The 18,509-nt window shown below is 37.2% G+C and overlaps 1 protein-coding gene across 1 annotated transcript in view; it reads left to right on the top strand.

Moving 5' to 3' along the window:
- LOC114155480 (zinc fingers and homeoboxes protein 2-like) overlaps nucleotides 1–18,509 on the top strand; it is a 152,580-nt gene that overhangs the window by 110,336 nt on the left and 23,735 nt on the right. The window lies entirely within an intron of this gene.

Genomic DNA, 18,509 nt, shown 5'->3' with positions numbered 1-18,509 from the left:
AATGTGTCATATAGCGCTGCATACATCATGATTGATTTGGTGAGATGAAAACTTCTCAGGTTTCTCTGTGGAAATAATCTCTTTCGTTACTCATCAGATCGGGGAACCACACGGGCAGGATACACCCACCTTGTCACGGGTTATCCCGTCACCATGGGGATTTCGATTTATTGGTTGTGTAACATGGAAACTAAACAGTGTTGCAATATTGGAAAACCAAACATTAGTTCTGGACACGATTTTTCCACAAATAATATAAAATCAATAGCTAAAAATTTCAAGAGAGGCCTTGGACCACCTGTCACGATGTTGGGACCCAATTTAAGGGTTTATCCCATGATGCTGTACAATTGAGTAATTTCTTTATCCTTCTACTGAACTTATCAAACAAATTATTTTCACATGTATAAACTGCTCAAGGTGGATCATTGGAAAGATTTGGGCCTTCTTAAAAAGATAAACCCAGTTTCAAGACATTAAATTGCAAAGTCAATTTTCTTCATATCTGATATGTATACAGCATTTTATAACGACAGAAGGCAACATAGTTACTCGATTGTGGTATAAAATGCTACTATGTGCTTGGGAATTACATTATACCACCCCTTTAATGACTCAATTATAGGTACAAAATGACTGAAAATGAATGCTTTGCATTTTCTCATGTAGCATTTTTGGATGATTCAGATTGTGCTTATTTGTCTTTCAGATGTTTGTCTCATAAATGAAGTTATGAGGGCTACAGAGATTAGACTCAGTAGAACAACAGACATTCATCCAACAATTGCTTAACACTGGAATAGAGCCTGTTGCAGAATGTATTAAAATGGATACTGTCAACTTTTATCCAATAAAATGAGGGCTAAAGTGTGAACTCAATCAGCATTATCGTTCACAGGAGTAATGTGTCATCACTAAGCACAGTGTGTTACTCGGTGCACCAAATCCATAAGTGTCTGAGATTAGCAGTCTATTGTTTAATATGTTGAAAGTGAAGTTGCGGAGTGCAGTTACACATAAGTGAAAGCAGAAGCGTGATCCGCGAGGGGACTGCCACTTTAGAGTCAGCGTTATCATGTGTGGTGTCACTCAGCATAGTGCCAAAAGTGTTAGCATGTAGCACTTGAATGAATGATCTGCTCATGGCACGTCCTTGAAGGTAATTACCAATTTCCCACCTGTAAATACTGTCAGAGTGTAAGCTCCAAATGCGAGGGCTCAATTTCTCTGGAAAAACCAAATGGCATGGAAGTTTTCTTTGATACCTACCTTAGTATTAGTTGAATGCTCTAATATGCAAGCAAGGAAGACTTATTGCAGTGTGTAGATGTTTTAAGACATTTCATGTATTTGCTTTCAAGACAAAGATTTACACATTTTGTCACACTTAGGTTGACATATTCAGTGTTTTATTATTGGGTTATATGACAATAATATCAGGAATATTTTCTTGGCACAAATAATTGTATAACAGTGAATAGCAAGAAAAATGATGCATGATGCATTTCTTTACCCCATTTTCAAGTCTTTGCAACCTCTAACAGGTTTGTTTCCAGGATTACACTGTATTTAGCTCCATCCATCATGCCATCAACTCTGATCAGCTTCTCTGTCCCTGCAGCAAGCAGAATGCCTTCAGTATTTTTGTTTTACAATAGGATGTTGTGTTTGTGGTTATGTGCAGTGTTTGCCACAGAGCTGTGAATCTCTGCAGCTCCTGCTTTGTTTCCATGAGCCTCTTAGCTGCTGCTTCTATGATCAGGACAGGCATGTCTTTAGATGTTTGCAGTTGTTCTATATTGTGTTTAAAATGATGGACTGAACTGTACTATGAAAATGTTCAAAGCTCGAGATGTTTTATAACCTAAATCTGTTTTAAACTTGCACATAGCCTTTGTTTGGACCTTGGTTCCTTGGTCTTCATGATGTACTCTAACAAACGTGTTGCAGTTTCTATTAAAGAACTGAAAAAGATAGAGCAAACAATTGAAAGCCAAATAGTTATATTTTAGCTCCAATAAACTGGTTCCCAATGAAACAGTTGACTGATAAATGATTGTGTTTCATGGTCCTGAGTCGGGTCTTTGCAGGTTTTTCTGATTTTCATTTATGGTAGCTAGTTTTTAACATCTGACAATTTTGACAGAAAGTTTTCAAAAAAGCAGCCAAAGTTGGAAAAAAAACACTGAAAGACTTTTAGAAAGTGTTCAGAGGTGCTCATCAAGACCACATTTATGACAGTGTTTCTCATTGGAAACTAAAGGTCAAATAAGTGAGACATGGCTAACAACTTTTGCTCTTTCTGATTGTGATCATCCGTTATAACAGGAAATAATAATTACAGTACAATTTTCCTTCTTCATACTAGCTTTATCGTGGTACCCTGCCAACTGTTTATTCCTTCAGTTTTGATGGACTTCTCCTCCTAAAACTTTTCTGCTCCTTTAAATAACTTTTTCTTTTTTTATTTCAAACATCACGTCATCGTCAGTTAAATGATGTGGAGATGAAGCCGTAAAGGCGGAGCAGCGGCTGTCATCATGGGCGAGTTGTTCTGACCTATATACAGGCGAGTATACGTCTGTGTTGCAGAAAGCTTAAAGCGGCTTTGCGTTTAATGGAGAGACTGTGATCCCTGAGGATACCATGCATACATGTGAATACATAAATGTGTCTTTGGAGACATTAATGCAAGAATTTCTGAAATCAGGGACGCAGGGGCTCTTATGCAAAATGATGAAAGCATCTCTGAGGGATGTGTATGAAGAGGTTGGACGCATACAGGGTGTATGAAGAGAAGGACATCTCTTAAAGGGCGAACATGAACACGGATGCAAATGAAATGCACAACGATGTACACAGTACGACTAGCTCATGCATGTTTTATTGACCCAGCTCGTTCTCTTTTTACACCTCCCTTCTTCTATCATCCCTCTTTTTCTTCTCTCTACCTTCTGAAAGCCTATTTCCATGTCCTGTTCTCTCCTTTTAATCTTCCCCCAACCTTCTTTTTGTCTTCTCTTTTGTCAGTCTGTCCTTCCACCTTCTTTGTCCTCTGACCTGTTGGAGCAGAACAACATGTGACTTTGTTAATTTCTCTCTCTTTCTTCCTTTAGTTGCCCCATTTGTCTTTGTTCTATCTTTTTTCTCCTCCGTTCATTGCTTCTCTGATTCTTTTTTGTTGTTTCTCCTCCAGTTTCAGGTCTGGGCCTTTTTGTCCTTAATCTTTTTTCTTCCTATGTTGCCTTTTTTTTCTAAACTCATTTCTTGTTCATATATTTCTCACTTTTCATATATTTTTTCTTGATTTCCTTTCTTCTTTCCATATAATTCATTTTTCTCCCTTTGAGTCCAATCTCCTGATTCTCTTTTCTCCTCTTATCTTGTCATTTCCTACCTTTCCTTCTCAATTACCTCCTTTTAGCTTTCATCTTTTTGTATTTATCAATGTTCTTACCCCCCTTCTCTGTTTTCTTCTTGCCTTGACTCTCTTATCGTTTCTCCCCAGTTTTCCTTCTACTTAGATGTCTTTTTCTTCTGTTTTATCTTTCTCTGTTTTGTGCATTTACATCAGTCAGCTGCAACATTAAAACCACCTGCCTAATAATGTGCCAAAACAGCTCTGGTCCTACATGAAATGAACACGGGACATCTGGGGTGGCCTGTGCTCCCTTGGAACTTGGAAAGAGGATCAGTTGGGCCTCCATGGATTGTTCTTGTTACTTTAGGTGCTCAATCAGATCTGGTTGAAGGGATTTTGGAGCATAATGCATCTTTTGCTCTTTGTTGTGTTGATAGACGGGACTTAGTAAAACATTTTAAAACCTGTGTCTTACTGATGTTTAGGGCATTTTAATGTGTGTAACCTAGAGATGCAGATATTGGCTGGTGACTGGAATCTAGACAGTTTTCAACCTGATTGGCTTAGTTTGTTGCTACCAAATGGGCTGGTTTTTCAGATGTTCCTCATCTGCTGCAATTGGTTCATAGAGCAGTTGCGTGGGTTATAATGCTTTGTTGAAGTCAGCGATCAGACTGAAGAATGAGCATTTGGAAAGCAAAACATATGAAAAGCAAATGGGCTACATCAGCAATAGCTCACATTGGATGCCAATGAGTCTCGATTTCAGCTGCTACATATTAATGGGTTAAAATGGGTCAGAATTTGGCGTAAAAGGCATGAAAGTAAAGGCTGTCCTGCCTTGTGTGAGTGGAGGTGGCTTCATGGGGCAGGGAATATTTTCTTGGCACTCTGGACCTCTTGGTTCCCATGACCATTTTTTAAACACCTACCTTAGTATTTTTGATCATGGCCATATTTTTATGACCACAGCGTGCTTATTTTCTGATGGCTATAACACCATGTCATGTCATTTTGGACCCAAATCTCTGATGGTTTCTGACACCTTGTTCTATAATTAAAGCAGTGTGTGTCTTATAATATAGTCAATGAGTCTATAAGTCTTGTAAAAGACATGTAATTGTATCCGTCTATCCATCTATAGATTTACCTATCCCTATGTATATATTTATTAAAGATGATCAATAATAGTTCTGTTAGAAAAATTCTGAATTGGCCACAATGATGGTTCTGCGAGTCGGCAGCTCATCTTTTTCCTCTTGCTCACCTGTGCAATCTGTAAGCGTTCTGATTGGCTAAACCTCTGTTGCCAATAACCCTATAATTAGCTTGGGTTACATTGGACTCTCTTCATCTGAATGTGCATAGATGAAAAAAAAATTAATATTTTCTGGGCCAAGTGGGATCCATTCATGATCTGGATAAGGCCCAGGACCCGCTGCCATGGACCGTGGACGATTGCTGTAGATAGTTGTTGAGGTTTAATAGATTTTAATTACACTGTGCAGTTACCAAGCTGTGATTGGTGTAAAGGAGAACCAACTGAACAGTGATTGGTTCCTCTGATAGAACATACAAAGACGGATTCCTTCATCTGCTCCTTAAACAGCCACAAAATTAATTGTTCAGGCTAGGGAGGTTTTGTTTTGTTGTATTTTGTGGCAATATTAAATTATCTTCGTTTTCACACTATATAGAAAAATTAAAGTCTTTAAATTGGGTTTGAAACAACAATCTGATGGTATCAGGAAAGATGCTTCTCTGTGAAGTCTCACCTGTCAGTGATTTTAATATTTTGCTTGATCATACTTTTCCTTTCTTCTCTCCTCCTTCATTCATCCTCTGCCCTTTCCTGACCTCCTCTCTATACCTCCTCTGTTCCATCTCTTGTCACCTCTTGTCTTCTATATTTTTTTCTCCTCCTCCACTGTCCGCCCCTCTCTCCTGACCCCTCTTCTTGCTCTCTTCCTCCCCACTGACCTCCCTCCTCCTCGCCCCCTCCTTCTCTCCTAATTAGCACCTGAGCGCGCAGGCCTGGTTAATATTCGGCGGTGAGGTGCTGCGACGGCAGAAGGGCACCTCGTCGTCTTAACTGGGCTGCTGTTGCTATGGCGACGCCATGGAAATGAAGCAGCGTGTTCCCCCCCGACTCGATCCTAATTTTTTTTGCCCGCCCTCAACACACACATACACACACGCCAGCACGCACACACTCCCCCTCTACCCTTCTCCTCCCCACACTCGCTCCTTCACTTTTTAATGAGTCACTGCATCTATTAAATTTTAGTAGAGGAGGATGGCATGGGAATCACATGGGCAGAGCGGCATGCTCCCGTACAGCAAACTCAAAATTTATAAGTGAAATGAAGTTCTTTTTTGTTTGTTTTTTTTTTCTCTCCCCATAAACAGAAAAACTGTAATCATGTTAAAAATTTTCAGCCTTTGTTAGGTGTGGTTACTTTTTTGGTTCTCTGCCAAATATTAGAGATTGGTTGTTTAGTCCAAGGACAGTCTTGATTATATATTTTTTTGTGTGCCATAGCTGGGTGAAGTGCATGGGCGTGTGGGTGTGTACTGGGATTTTTTGGAGTGTTTTGGGGAGAAAATCAAGGCCTTGGCCTTGATAAAGTTCTTTAAATCTGTTAATTGTATTTTATTCATATTCATGGTTGTGGGGCACTTGCAGTTTCTGTGAAGTACAGCCATGCACAGCCAATAGATATGTGTGTGTGTGTGTATTGCATTTATCCAGCATGACATCTCGAGGTCACAGCGGTTTAATCTGTGTGAATTACCATTCTTCACTGGTAGAAGAAACTGTAGAAAAAAAGCAAAAAAGTGCAGGTGCTTTTTTGTGAAAAAAGATTTAAGTGGAACTGAACTTTTCCACATGTCACTTCAGAAAAGTACAGACAGGCTTATCTTTAGTGTTGTCCTCTGCCCTCCTGCTACATTTTCGGGTATATGTACCTGGTTTGGTCTTCTATTGCAGTTTGGTTATCAGTTTTTCTTCAGAAATTTAAAAATGAACTGATGCCACCTATATTTTTTGTGCTACTGTGAACCCCTGCCTTTTTCTGGTGAAACAGTATTCACAGTTTTACCTATTCGTTTATTTTTCTGTGGAACATGACAAATCGATATATTCACAGATTGTTTGGTTGAGGATATCTATAATATTAAGAATAAACAGCAGCCTGGAAACTGAAATACATACTGTAGGCACAGTTCTGCTTTGCTATTGCAGGATTGTCATTGATTTTCCTGGCTGCTGATTGGCTGTACTCCAAAGAATAGAAACAGGGAAGACTGTCCATATTATTTTCAACAGTAGTTCCATTGCATTGTGCATATTAATGCATATGGAGGCATATTTGGTGTTTAAACTATGAGGATAACTATGAGGTCTCTGTAAGCGTATTTAGAAGGGTTCTCAAGTATTTGCTGATTTCAGCTATTTGTGGTCCCTATTCTACTGTAATTCATCAGAAATGTTCATAACATGCCTGTCAACTGGCATGCACTACATGCAATCTGGTCTTCATGAAAGAAATCAATGACTGTAAGACGGTCTTAAGAAATCCTTTTTGCAGTTTGCCTCAAGCCATATTGGGGAGGCTTCAAAGATGTAGAAGGTATTTTGATCAGATGGAAGCAAAATATAAAAAGTTTGCCTAAATGCAAAATTATGAAAACACTACCGCCACTGTAAAATATAGTGCTGACTGCATCATGGTTTTCTCAAGCAGGAACAAAAAAATTGGTTAGTTGGTAGGAAGATTGATGAACCTAAATACTGGACATTGAAAAAAAAGAAACTGTAGGAGCACGCAAAAAATTTTTTGATTGGGATGGAGGATCATCTGTCAGTTGTGCAACAACCAGAAACAGAGCTGAAATGGATTGGTTAAAGATAGATAAAAGAATATTTATGAACTAGAGTGGCCCATTCAAAGGCCAGGACTATATCCTATTGAGAATTTGTCACAACACTTAGAATTAAATATTCACAGACGCTCTCTATGCAATCTGACTGAGCTTGAACTTGAGCTGAAGACGAATTGGCAGAAATTGCCATCTCTTGTGTGCACACTGGCGGCGACATAGTCCAACATAATTGTAGTGAAAAGTGGCACTCAGTCCCAAATAGTTGAATTCAAATGCACACCAAACATTTTAAAGACATTTCTACAAAATTTCCAAAATAGACCAAAAACCTCTTGTTGGACTATTACATAAAATACTTTGAGGTTTGAGGCTGTAAGATGACAAAATATATTAAAATAATTAAAAATCAAGGAGTATGAATAACTGAAAAGGTGAAGTATTGTCTGCGTATATTTTATTTAGTTTTTTAAAGGAAGTCTTACATTTTGAGAGTTGTGGAGAGGAGAATGAAAAGGACAGGATGATGACAAAAAACTTTATTAACATTTGTAAAAGATTTCTGGTGCCTGAAATTGCCCAATGTAATAAAACCCAACCTGATTTTATCATGTCATTCATTTCATTTTATTAATTAATGGAGATGGTGGCTGATGTCACTCACGTCTCTCCAATGGTCTCAAGTGGTAACTTCACAATAAACCTACTACTTTAGAAACTGGAGTACCCTTTAGCACAACCTCAGCTGGCTGGTCCCTTTTGCAGTTTGCAGTTTGCTCCACACAGCTCCTACCAACTTGTACTGAAAACCTCTGTGTAAGAGCAACGTGAGCTGAAGGATTAAAGATTTGCAGTCACGACTGATGGAGGGAAAAGTGGGCAAATTACGTGAAATTTGTGGTGGAGGAATGAAAAGATTGATGCCATTCACATTCAGCTCCACAGGCTCGACCTTGAACAATACAAGAGTTTGACAAACCCGGCACATGTCGTCAACGCCAAGCTGAGTATAGCTCTCCAATTAACCAGCCAGTCACCAAGAAACCTAAAGCTCTTCAAGGCCTTCTGCTCAAAGGACTAATTTTACCCTTTTTGTTTTATCAAATTGCCTCCAAAGTTTTATCAGTCATTAAAGGGAGCTTCACTTCTTTACTGTTTGATACTTCCATGTCATCAAATGCTTAAAGGGCTATTTTGGCTTGGCCTTTGCTTCCCAACGTGTGGTGCTGCAACCCAATCAGCCACCTTCTGCGGAGGAATGTAATAGGGAGGGGCCATGTTTTTAATGATTTTTTTCCAACATTCATTGCAGGTCTACCTGTTGCAGCAGCTCTTTGCCAAATTATATTTAGCATTTGTTTAAAAAAAACATTTAGTTTCTACTTTGGGCCAAGATAACTAAAGGTCATGCTATGCCTGATTCTGATCCAACAGCTGTGCCCCAGTTGCAGTACTTTCCTTTTATTTCCATTTATAGTGGTTTCTCAAAAGTGTCTACACCTGTGTTAAAATGTCAGTGGCATAAAAATTAGACTATGATGAATTCTTCTAAATTATTTTCCACTCTAAATGTGACTTGGAGGAGAAAAGATTAAAACTATAAAGTTGGGATAAGCAGTGGCAGAAGTTGCAGCAGTTCTAATAATTCTGGTTAATGTTCAATAAAGTTCAGCTTCCCCGGTGAGATCCTGATTTTTGTTTATTTGCATCATTTAACCACACCTATAGTTAGAAAGAGGTTACAAAAGATTTTTTTAAATATGTCATTATACAACTGTGCCATCAGGAGAAGGATATTAAAATATCTAATGAAAACATTTGTGCACAATGGGACATTGAAGACATTTATGAAAGAGTTGAGAAAATATGAGTAAGCTATATACCTAAATAATCTAGAAGAGCTGGACTAGATCAGGATGCCTGCCAAAAAAATAAAACACTAACAGAACTGCAGCTATTGTCAGGCTCTGTTTGTGTCTACAAGTGATTAATTTTCTGTATTTTCCATATGTGAGGACAAAACCAGAAAGACTGTATAGCTCGAGCTCTTTTTTTCCATTTAAAAGATCAAGGACTGGTTTGAGACTCCCAACACGTAGATGAAGACTCTGTTATGGTCTGATCAAACCAAGTTATAATTGGTACAAAAACAGCACTGAGCATTTCCCAAAAGAGAACCATAAATACTCTTGTGGTAGCCTCACAATATGGGTTTAGTTTTTTCAGATGTAACCTAGGATTTTGTCAAGGTAGATAAAATTACAAATTGTTCTAAATACCAATCAGTTTTGATTTTATATCAGGAAGTATCTCATAGAACGCAGGACTCGAATAGTGTTTCCATTTTTGGCCAGAAAAATGCACTTACCTGAAGATGAGATGTTCCTCACAGTCTGAAATTTTTTGTTTGACTGTACAGAATATGTCATGTTAAATAGTAAAATATGTTTTAAATTAATAATAATGATCTCATGTGTTGCATCAAAAAACATTTTAAAAGGGTTATGTACCCTTTTGCAGTCCACTTTACATAATGGTGGCAAGACTTCTGCAGGAATTTATCTTTACAGTAGAAGTGACTTTTTATTCTTTTGAGTCAATTATTTTGTACCTGGTAACAGATACAGGAAGAGTAACAGAATCAGGAAATTGTGTATGCAGTGACTGCAATTTTTTTAGCCTTATTAGATATAGATATTGAATCCAACTATTCATTTCTTGTCTTCCACTTATCTTAGATTGGGTTGCAGGGATAACAGGTCGAGAATTACATCCCCTGGCCAAAAGAATCAGCATAGCTTTACTGGCCAAGCTTGTATGCATAAACAAGGAATTTGACTTTGGTTTTCAATCGCTCACTGCATACCGATATAAAATATAAACTTATAACCTTTAGAGAAAATAGAACAAGGTTAGCATAACAAGCTGTGCATATATTTGCAGTCATTTTTTATAAGGAATTAAAGAAAGCTTGTCATGGTAGTGGAAATTATTCTGTTTCATAGTTGTGCAGCTGAGTACTCAGGTTGTAAGGCATTCACTGTGTTCATCAGAGAGACAGCCTGAGGAAGAAACTCTCTGTGGTTAGTGGTTTTTGCAAACAGAGCTCTGTATTGCTGATCTGACGGTGAAAGTTTTAACGGCTCGTGTCCAGCAGAACTCATACAACACCAATAACGTACAGGGCTTTTTGCCTTTTTCCCAATTTCTACCTCTATTTCCATTCACCATTTTGTTGTGATGTATTTACATGACTCCCATAAATCAGATATATTGGCAAAAGGTTGCTTGGAGTCATTCTGGTTTAATGAGGGGTCGTAATCTCTCATATTTCATAAAGGTTGACTAGACTAAAGAGGAATTAGAGGCAAAATAAATAGAAATACAATGAATTAAAGAGTTTTCTGAAAATAATATTCAATTAAATGGCATGTAAGTAGGAAATTTAATACTAACATGAGAAATAAACTAATATGTAAAATGGAAGTAGGAAGAAACAGAATGGCAAGGTACAACCTGAGGGACGAACTTTCAAAAGGGTAAATTGGTCGTGAACAAACCAAACAAGCGGCACAACTTACATTTGGATTTGTATTTCAGAAAAACCAAGACTCTTATCTAAAGTCTTTAAGATGTTTTTTTTTTTCTTTACCATTTAAGACTGTCCCTTGCAGTCTTTTAAAGTTGCAAGGGAATCTTAATGGTTTTCCATCAAATGAACTTAAAGGTTTGTTTTCTGAAATAATGCACACCTCTTAAAGTAGGTCTAACAGACAAATGTGCATTTTGACTTTTTTTTTTTTTTTTTTTTTTTTTTTTACAATTTTCTCAATTAATGGTCTCGGCACGCTATTGTGCAATTTAATTTTGCTACAGCCAACTAGATGTATTTAGAGTGGTGATTTATCTTTCATGATTGAGTACTATATTCTGTCTGTAACTTTAACTATGACCATAATTCCTTCAGTCTGTTGTTACCAGTGAAAACTCAGGTCTCCTTTCTCTTGTGTGAAGCTAAGATAACCTGAAGTAAAACCCAACCATGACGTACTTTCCGTACATTTCTCAGAACTCTTATGTAACACAAGGGAGATTTGGATCTCTATAGGCTTAAGAGCAAGCCGCTGGAAATAGCCTGCCACTCTCAGAAGAGCTGGGTCATACTGCCAGCTGTGTTAATGATGCATTAGCACCACGAGGTGCCCGCACAAAGGCATCCTTTGATCAATCATTTAGTATCCACACAGACTTATATTGAAATACAGACACACACACACACGGTGCTTGTAGGGGCGTTTTGTGCATTATGACTATGCCTGAGGAGGAAGGTCACACGATTCTGAAACCAGGACACACTCTGTTTCTGAGCACACCACCTTGAAACTAAGTAAGACTCTTAAATACTAGTATTTATCTTGTTCACTCATGGTTTATCCAGCAGTTTCATATAGCTGTTTCATTCTGTATCTTATGGTCCATTTATCCAGTCACTGGAATAATATAATTCCTCATTGTGTGGTTTTTCTCAAGATCTCAAAAGTGAAAGTTGATATTTTTGCTGCAAAAAAGTTAGACGACAGGTTTATGTTTTAGCCACTTTGATTTGCTCCAGAAAAACACTCTTTTGACTTCCTTCACCAGTTCCTTTCTCCATTCATAATTACTACTGCAGATAACAAAACATTATCTCTAGAATATTAACAAATGACCACTAAAAGAAATTTATCCTTTTGAAACAGTGCTTAGAGGTCATTTAAAAATTGAAAATGGACATTTAAAGATCTGATATATGACCTCAAACAGTCACTGGGTGCCAGAGAAGTAGATTCTCACATGAAGCTCTTTTCTGGCAGCTTTTTCAGTCAGGGGCTGCAAGATTTGGCAGTGATACAAATGTTGTGTTTGTCCAGACGTTTTCACCCCACTATGCTAACAAGGTTGACCAACCTCTGCAAAGGTGCAAATGAGTAATCCTCATGTTTTACTTCTAAATGTCTCAGCAAATCATCTTTTTGTTTGTTTTTTCAGATGCAATATTGTTACTAGGATGTTCCTATTCTGTGAAACTACATGCAGAGAGATGATGACCATATTTCTATTTTAAGTAAGCATTAGAACTATAACAGTAAATTTATTTACACTAAACTGTTTGCTTTAATGATACTTGTACATGGAAAAAGAATACTTTGTTCACAGGCAATCACTATTTTCATTCAGAAAGATTTATTGTTGAATGCCATGACAAAAAGGGAAATAAGTAATTATTTACGGTAAAGAACTCCACACAAAGCTAATGCACAAATGACCTTTTTTTCATTATTTTCAAATCAGTAGTGTGTGGCTTTTGAGTTTGCAATTACAACAGCAGAGGAGAAGCATTTGTGAGCCATATGGCAAGCTATTTTTTGTATATAATCTGTTTTACAGTCATTTTTCACCTACTGGTTTGAGAGTTTCCATACAGTTTTAATAACTAGTTTAATAACTCTCAGAAATCAAACAAATCGAACTAGGTTCCTAACAAGTGCCATCTAGCGTTCTCAGAAAAACCTCCTAGGAGGCTTTTCATCAGAGTACCAGTTTCTTTAGTAAAGAAAAATGAAAGAAAAATGAAAGAGTACTCTCTCAGAAATTCATAAGATGGCAGTCAGTGCTATCAAAAGAGCCTCTAAGAAAAGTCAAGGAGCTGAAGCGAAAACAGGTTGAGTTTGATTTGTGTATAAAAGTGGAGGAAACTCTGCTGAAGTGTTTTATTTGAACTCTCTTTACATTTTCATGTATGGTTAAGCCGTGGATTGTCTTCTGTCATCTTTACAAATTTCACACGCCCCCGAGCAGCTTCAGTTAGCTGCCAGAAATACCACTTTTGGAAACTGACTGAATTGGGCTGAATTCGTCTTTGTTCAGTGTGAATCACAAGATACCAATCTGTGGCGGTCTAGAGCTTCTGGTGGTCATAAAAAGTTTGTGGATTTTTTTTTCTTGTAGTGCTGCTTCTTTGCCAAAATGTAGACTGTGTCCCTGACTGGGAGCTGATATACCCTCCAGTTTGCCCTTGTTCCACTAAAACGTCTTTAACCACTCCTATTAGCACACTTGGCTCCTTCCAATCTACCTTTTATCCTCCTAATTTGTCATTTCATTTCCCAAGACATCTCCTCATTACCTTCCTTTTTTATCTCCATGTTCTTTTATGGCTTCCCTGACACCCTCTTGTGCCCTATTGTTGTTGTTTTCTACCTTCCCTGCAGTTGGATAAATGAATGGATCCAGTTTCTGGTTAGACTAATAGTTTCCTTTGCCCTTGATGGGGATAAAATCTGATCTTTTTTGTCTGTAAACTTGAAGTGAACCTTGTTTCACCATGCAGATCCACTCAGGTTACTTTGGTATCACTTTCAGTGGAGATTGGAGTCTAAAATGTTGTCTTGATTTTGTTTTCTTATCTTTTAAAGAGGAAAATTCTGAGAGTTTTATTACCTCAGATTTTAATGTTAAATCTTGCATCCATTTAAAATGTAAACTTGCCTCCAACATCTGTGAATAAAGGAATTTAAGAGGTTGATTTCCTTTCCTCTCAAAAGAACCATTTGTTGCTTCTTGCACAATTGCAAATCATTGTTTACACTGCTGCAGTTTTATTATTTCCTCTATAATTAGAGTGGTGCCACGCTCCAAGTAATCCCCTGCACACAAATACTGTACAAGTAATTACAAGGATGCATGGAGCCGAGCTGAGCCCAACAAAATGGGACGCAGCCAAGCGGCATATGACTCCCCTCGTCAGAACTTGGCCCGGAGTCCTCAAGGCCGATCCAGTGATGCAGCAAAACATGACACTGTTGTGTTTTTCTTTTTTTTTTCTTTTCTTCTCTTTTTTTTCTGAAGCTGGCAGCCGCAGCACTTTCCTCAGGAAGCGAGGCTGCTGTCGCTGCTCAAATAAAATGCTCCAGCCTGCAGCTCCGTCTGCTTCTTCAGTTTTTACTTTCCCCCCTGTCCGATCTATTTCCCTCTTTTGCTCATCTCTATTTCTGTCTCTTTTTCCTCTAAGTCTCTTTTTCTGATCTCTAATTTCTGTCTTTCCTCCTACACCCTCTTGTCCTTTCTCAATGACCCCTTCACTGTTGATCCACAGTTCTTTCTATTCTCTTTCTTTGTTTCTGCACTCGTCCCCTTCCACCTACTTTCTATACATATGTTCTCTGGTTGTTTCTCTGGTTTTCCTGCTGTTTTATCTCTTTTCCCATCTGCCTTCACCATCTTCTCCCACTTTACTTATGCCAGCAGCTGGATCTCTGGCAGAGGATTTAAACCAAACAGATATTCAGGGAACTACAATACATGAATGAATATTTGGTCACTTTAGGGTGTGCTATTGATTCTTTACTGTGTAAAATGTAAGTCGTACTTTTTTATATGCAGTCTGGAAGCTTGAAGCTTTATAACCTCAAACCTTTGGTAGAAATACACCAATCAGGAGTTTTCTGGCTTGTACTGATTTCTGACTCTTTTTTTTTAAGTCTGATCTGTGGATTTAGAGTGTATTTTTAAGACCATAACACCATCAGAATGGGTTCTGTAAAAGGATTTTCAGTTTGACAAATAAGTGGCCAAAACAGAAATGAATGCTTGATGGAAATAGTAGATATGTATTGAACAGAAAAATGAAATTACAAGAATATTTAATTTTATGCATCCGAGTGTATGTCACTAACCTTTATTTCTACTTTTTCTAATCTAAAAACAAAGGACATCAAATCAATTCCTATTGGTTGATGCTATTACAGACATGTCTTTGGTTTTCATACATTGATAAGTATTAAATATTGATTTTCAGTATTATCAATTACCATTCATGACCAATTGTGAAAAAAACTGGCTGAATTTAATCACTAGTAAATGATTATGCATCACATTTTGATGTGATGCATAATCACATTTTGAATATGTAACTTTTATGAAGTGAAAGTAGTTTTTTAATGCTTAGTTTTAACTTTTTCTAATCTTTTTTTTTGTTTTCCTCATTAAATTGAAAAGATCTTTGAGATATTCTTACAATAATTTCTTGATTAATTTGGTACAATATAGGAGTTCAAGTTGCAGCACCCTCTGCACTTTTTGGATGCCCTCCTGGTAAAAAAAAAAAAGTTAAAAATCCCAAATCAATATTACATTGCAGTAGCATAACCTCAAACTGCAAGAATTGGAATAATCCAACTTTTAACTTGAGTTCATTTGTTGAGAGAAAAATGTTTTTGTTTAAGAAATTAGTTGTTTTTTAAAGTCATCTGTGCCACAATTTGTGACTCCAATGACAGTTTTAATTTAACAAAACTGTAATTGCAGATTTTTTTTTAAGTGTCTGGGAATGTTTAATTGGAAATCATTGACTTCCATTTTCCATGAACTATAAATATGATGGGACACAAAGGCAAATTTTCTTAGCCAATCTTCAAAGTTAAAAGGACAGGATAACATTCCATTCAAGCGAAGCAGATGTAAGTTGATTTTCATAAATCATCTTTGCCTTAGACTAGTAACTTGTAAAAAAGACTACTGATTTAATAGTCATTTTTTAAATTTTAGCTTAACACATTTATCACGACTCTGTCAACAAAAAAAAAAACTGCCATGACAACACCCTTTGCAATAATAACCCTAATGGACAGATAATGTATGCCAATTGGCAAAATTCTGATCCCATGTCCAAGAAAGAGTGATGAAAATTATAAATAATATAAAGTAGAAAAAACTGGTGTTGAAATCAGTCATTTGAAATGTTTGCAGTATTGCCAAGAATATGAAGAACCCACATTTTTGAGATTTTTTTTACAATTCTTTTCTCTCTGTTCACTGATAACTTACACAGCAAACAATATGTTCACCACCAATCTAAAGAGTAAATGCAACACTTCGAGGAAAAGATATTCAGAACCACGTACTGTACCTCAGAAAGCAGAGTCTGTTTTGTACCTCGCTTCTATCAACTTATCGTTTCTTCAGTCAGCAGCACTTGTTCTCTTGCTTTAGCTGTTTAGGAAAATCTCATTAGTTGCAGCAGGAAATAAGCAGCAATGTAAATGCATGAGATTTATAATAACATAGGATTAGTTCAGTCTCATTGCACAGTGCACTTCTTAAACTAGGCTCTGGATAGTCAGCTATAAACTATGCGATGAGAAGCTGATCAAGACTGCAAGAGCATGAAATATGTCCAGCATTTATTGACACATGGGACAAATAACAGCTTGCCCAACGCTAATTAGGTACTGAAATACCATTTTTTTTTTCCTGGCAAGGAAGTTCATCTAACTTATCAGGCCACATTTTAAAACTTTCTACATCCTTTTTAGTACTTTTTGAAATTTTCATGTTTCTAATTCTACCTTGTGTATTTCAGATTTTCTTCTCCACTTCTTTTTAAATGTCTTTTGAAAAAGTTTTTTCCCCCTTTGCCTTTTTTCTGTTTGTCTTCTTCCTGTTCTGACTCATCTTCTCCTCCATTCTCTTTAGGTATTCTCTCTCTCCGTGTGCCAGGCCATGGCCTAGTTTAAACTGCATTTTTTTATTAACTTTCCTCCTTACTTTCACCTTATCGCTCCCTCATATTCTCTGTTTTATTACTCTCCTCCCTTTTAATCCTTTAGTTTTCAGGTATTTTCCATTTATCTTCTTTTTACCCACTCCCCTCCATGCACACACCCATACACATGCACACTTCTTCCCATATTTATACATACCTGCCGTCCCATTTCCCTCCTTTTTCCCATCCCCATCTGTTTTTATCTCACTGTCTCTGTGCCATTGTGTGGATGATAGCTGTCAGGAGATCTCATCACTGAGTCTCTCTTATTACATGATTACAGGGTAATTATCCTGTGAAGTTGTCTTTGCCCGAATCTATGAAAGACGACTAATGTCTTTTTAATGGGATTTGGAGTTTGGAGACTTTATTTTTTTGCGTCTTTTGTAGTTTCTGTGGACTCTTCAAATTTATTGCATTTACAAGCAATTGGCCTGGAACACTGTGTCCTGATTAAGTGGCAGCCATATTTCTGGTAATATTTTAAGAATGGCGTCTCTCTCTCTCCCTCTCTCTGCTTTACTCCCTCTCTCTTCTTCTGTCGTAAGTTGGGCTCCTCTCGCTTCTCAACTCCAGGCCTCCTGGCTTTGTCACAAGGTGTTTTTAATTTGCCAGCATCTGATTAAGGCTGACGTAACAAGGCTCCTGCAATGTTTGGACATGCACCGGCACAGAAACCTGGCTTGGATTTTAAAGGAAATGGAGGCTGATGTAACTTGTCAACACTGAGTTGTTGTGTTTTAACCCGTTGTTGTCCCTTGCTTGGATTTACAAATAATACAGATCCACTCTTGACAATTTCCTGTAAACATGTGAAATACGTGAATACTTAGGACCATTCTAGAAACAGTTAAAACTGCCTATTTAATAGTTTAAACATGTATACACTTGCATGTATTAACACACAGGGAAAACACAATATCTACATCACTTTCACAACATGAAAGTGGCTCAAATCAGATTTTTGGAAAGTGAAAAGATTGGAATTGGGCCTTCAGACTAATCTGAAAAAGTTTGCTATGGATTGCACATGGGCAAAAAAAAATCAGATTTGGGTCGCATTTGCCTGTTGTGTAAGTGTAGCCTTTGAGTACTCTATTGAAACAGTATTGTGAAGAACAAGAAACATAGCAGTTCAGGAAATCATTTTCCATTTTTAGTTTGCCACAAAGCAATAATTTTGAAGAATGTCTTTTACTCAAATGAGACCAAAATCTATCTAATTGACGTACATTAAAATTTTACATTGTGCTTAACACACCATCAACTTGGTTGGCAAAAAGACGGATGGTAAAATACTTTTGTTGAAGGTTCAATTTCCAGCAGGACAATTCTAAGCAAATAGGCAGTAAGAGAGCTACCATGTGCAAAGGTTCAGTCCTAAATGTTATTCTTGAATCTATGGTGATGCTTGAAAATTGCTGTTCACAGATGCCAGAGTAGATTTTGCATCTGCATATTCAACAAAAGGTGGTTCAGCAAGTTACTCTTTGATGGGGGAAGATTGTATACATGTTATATTTTTACTTTTATTTATTTATTTTCCATTTTTCCTATGATTAGGAACTACTTTGGACAATTTCAAGAAATTTCAATAGAACACTTTTAAAGTTTGTAGTCATAACATTTCAAAATGTAGAACATCATCTCGCCTTTTAATGCAGATTTTTTCTTCTTACA

Source organism: Xiphophorus couchianus, chromosome 13, assembly GCF_001444195.1.
Source record: "Xiphophorus couchianus chromosome 13, X_couchianus-1.0, whole genome shotgun sequence".
NCBI lineage: Eukaryota > Metazoa > Chordata > Actinopteri > Cyprinodontiformes > Poeciliidae > Xiphophorus > Xiphophorus couchianus.
The sequence above is the reverse complement of the archived record's forward strand: the minus strand, read 5'-3'. Positions and strand labels throughout refer to the sequence as shown.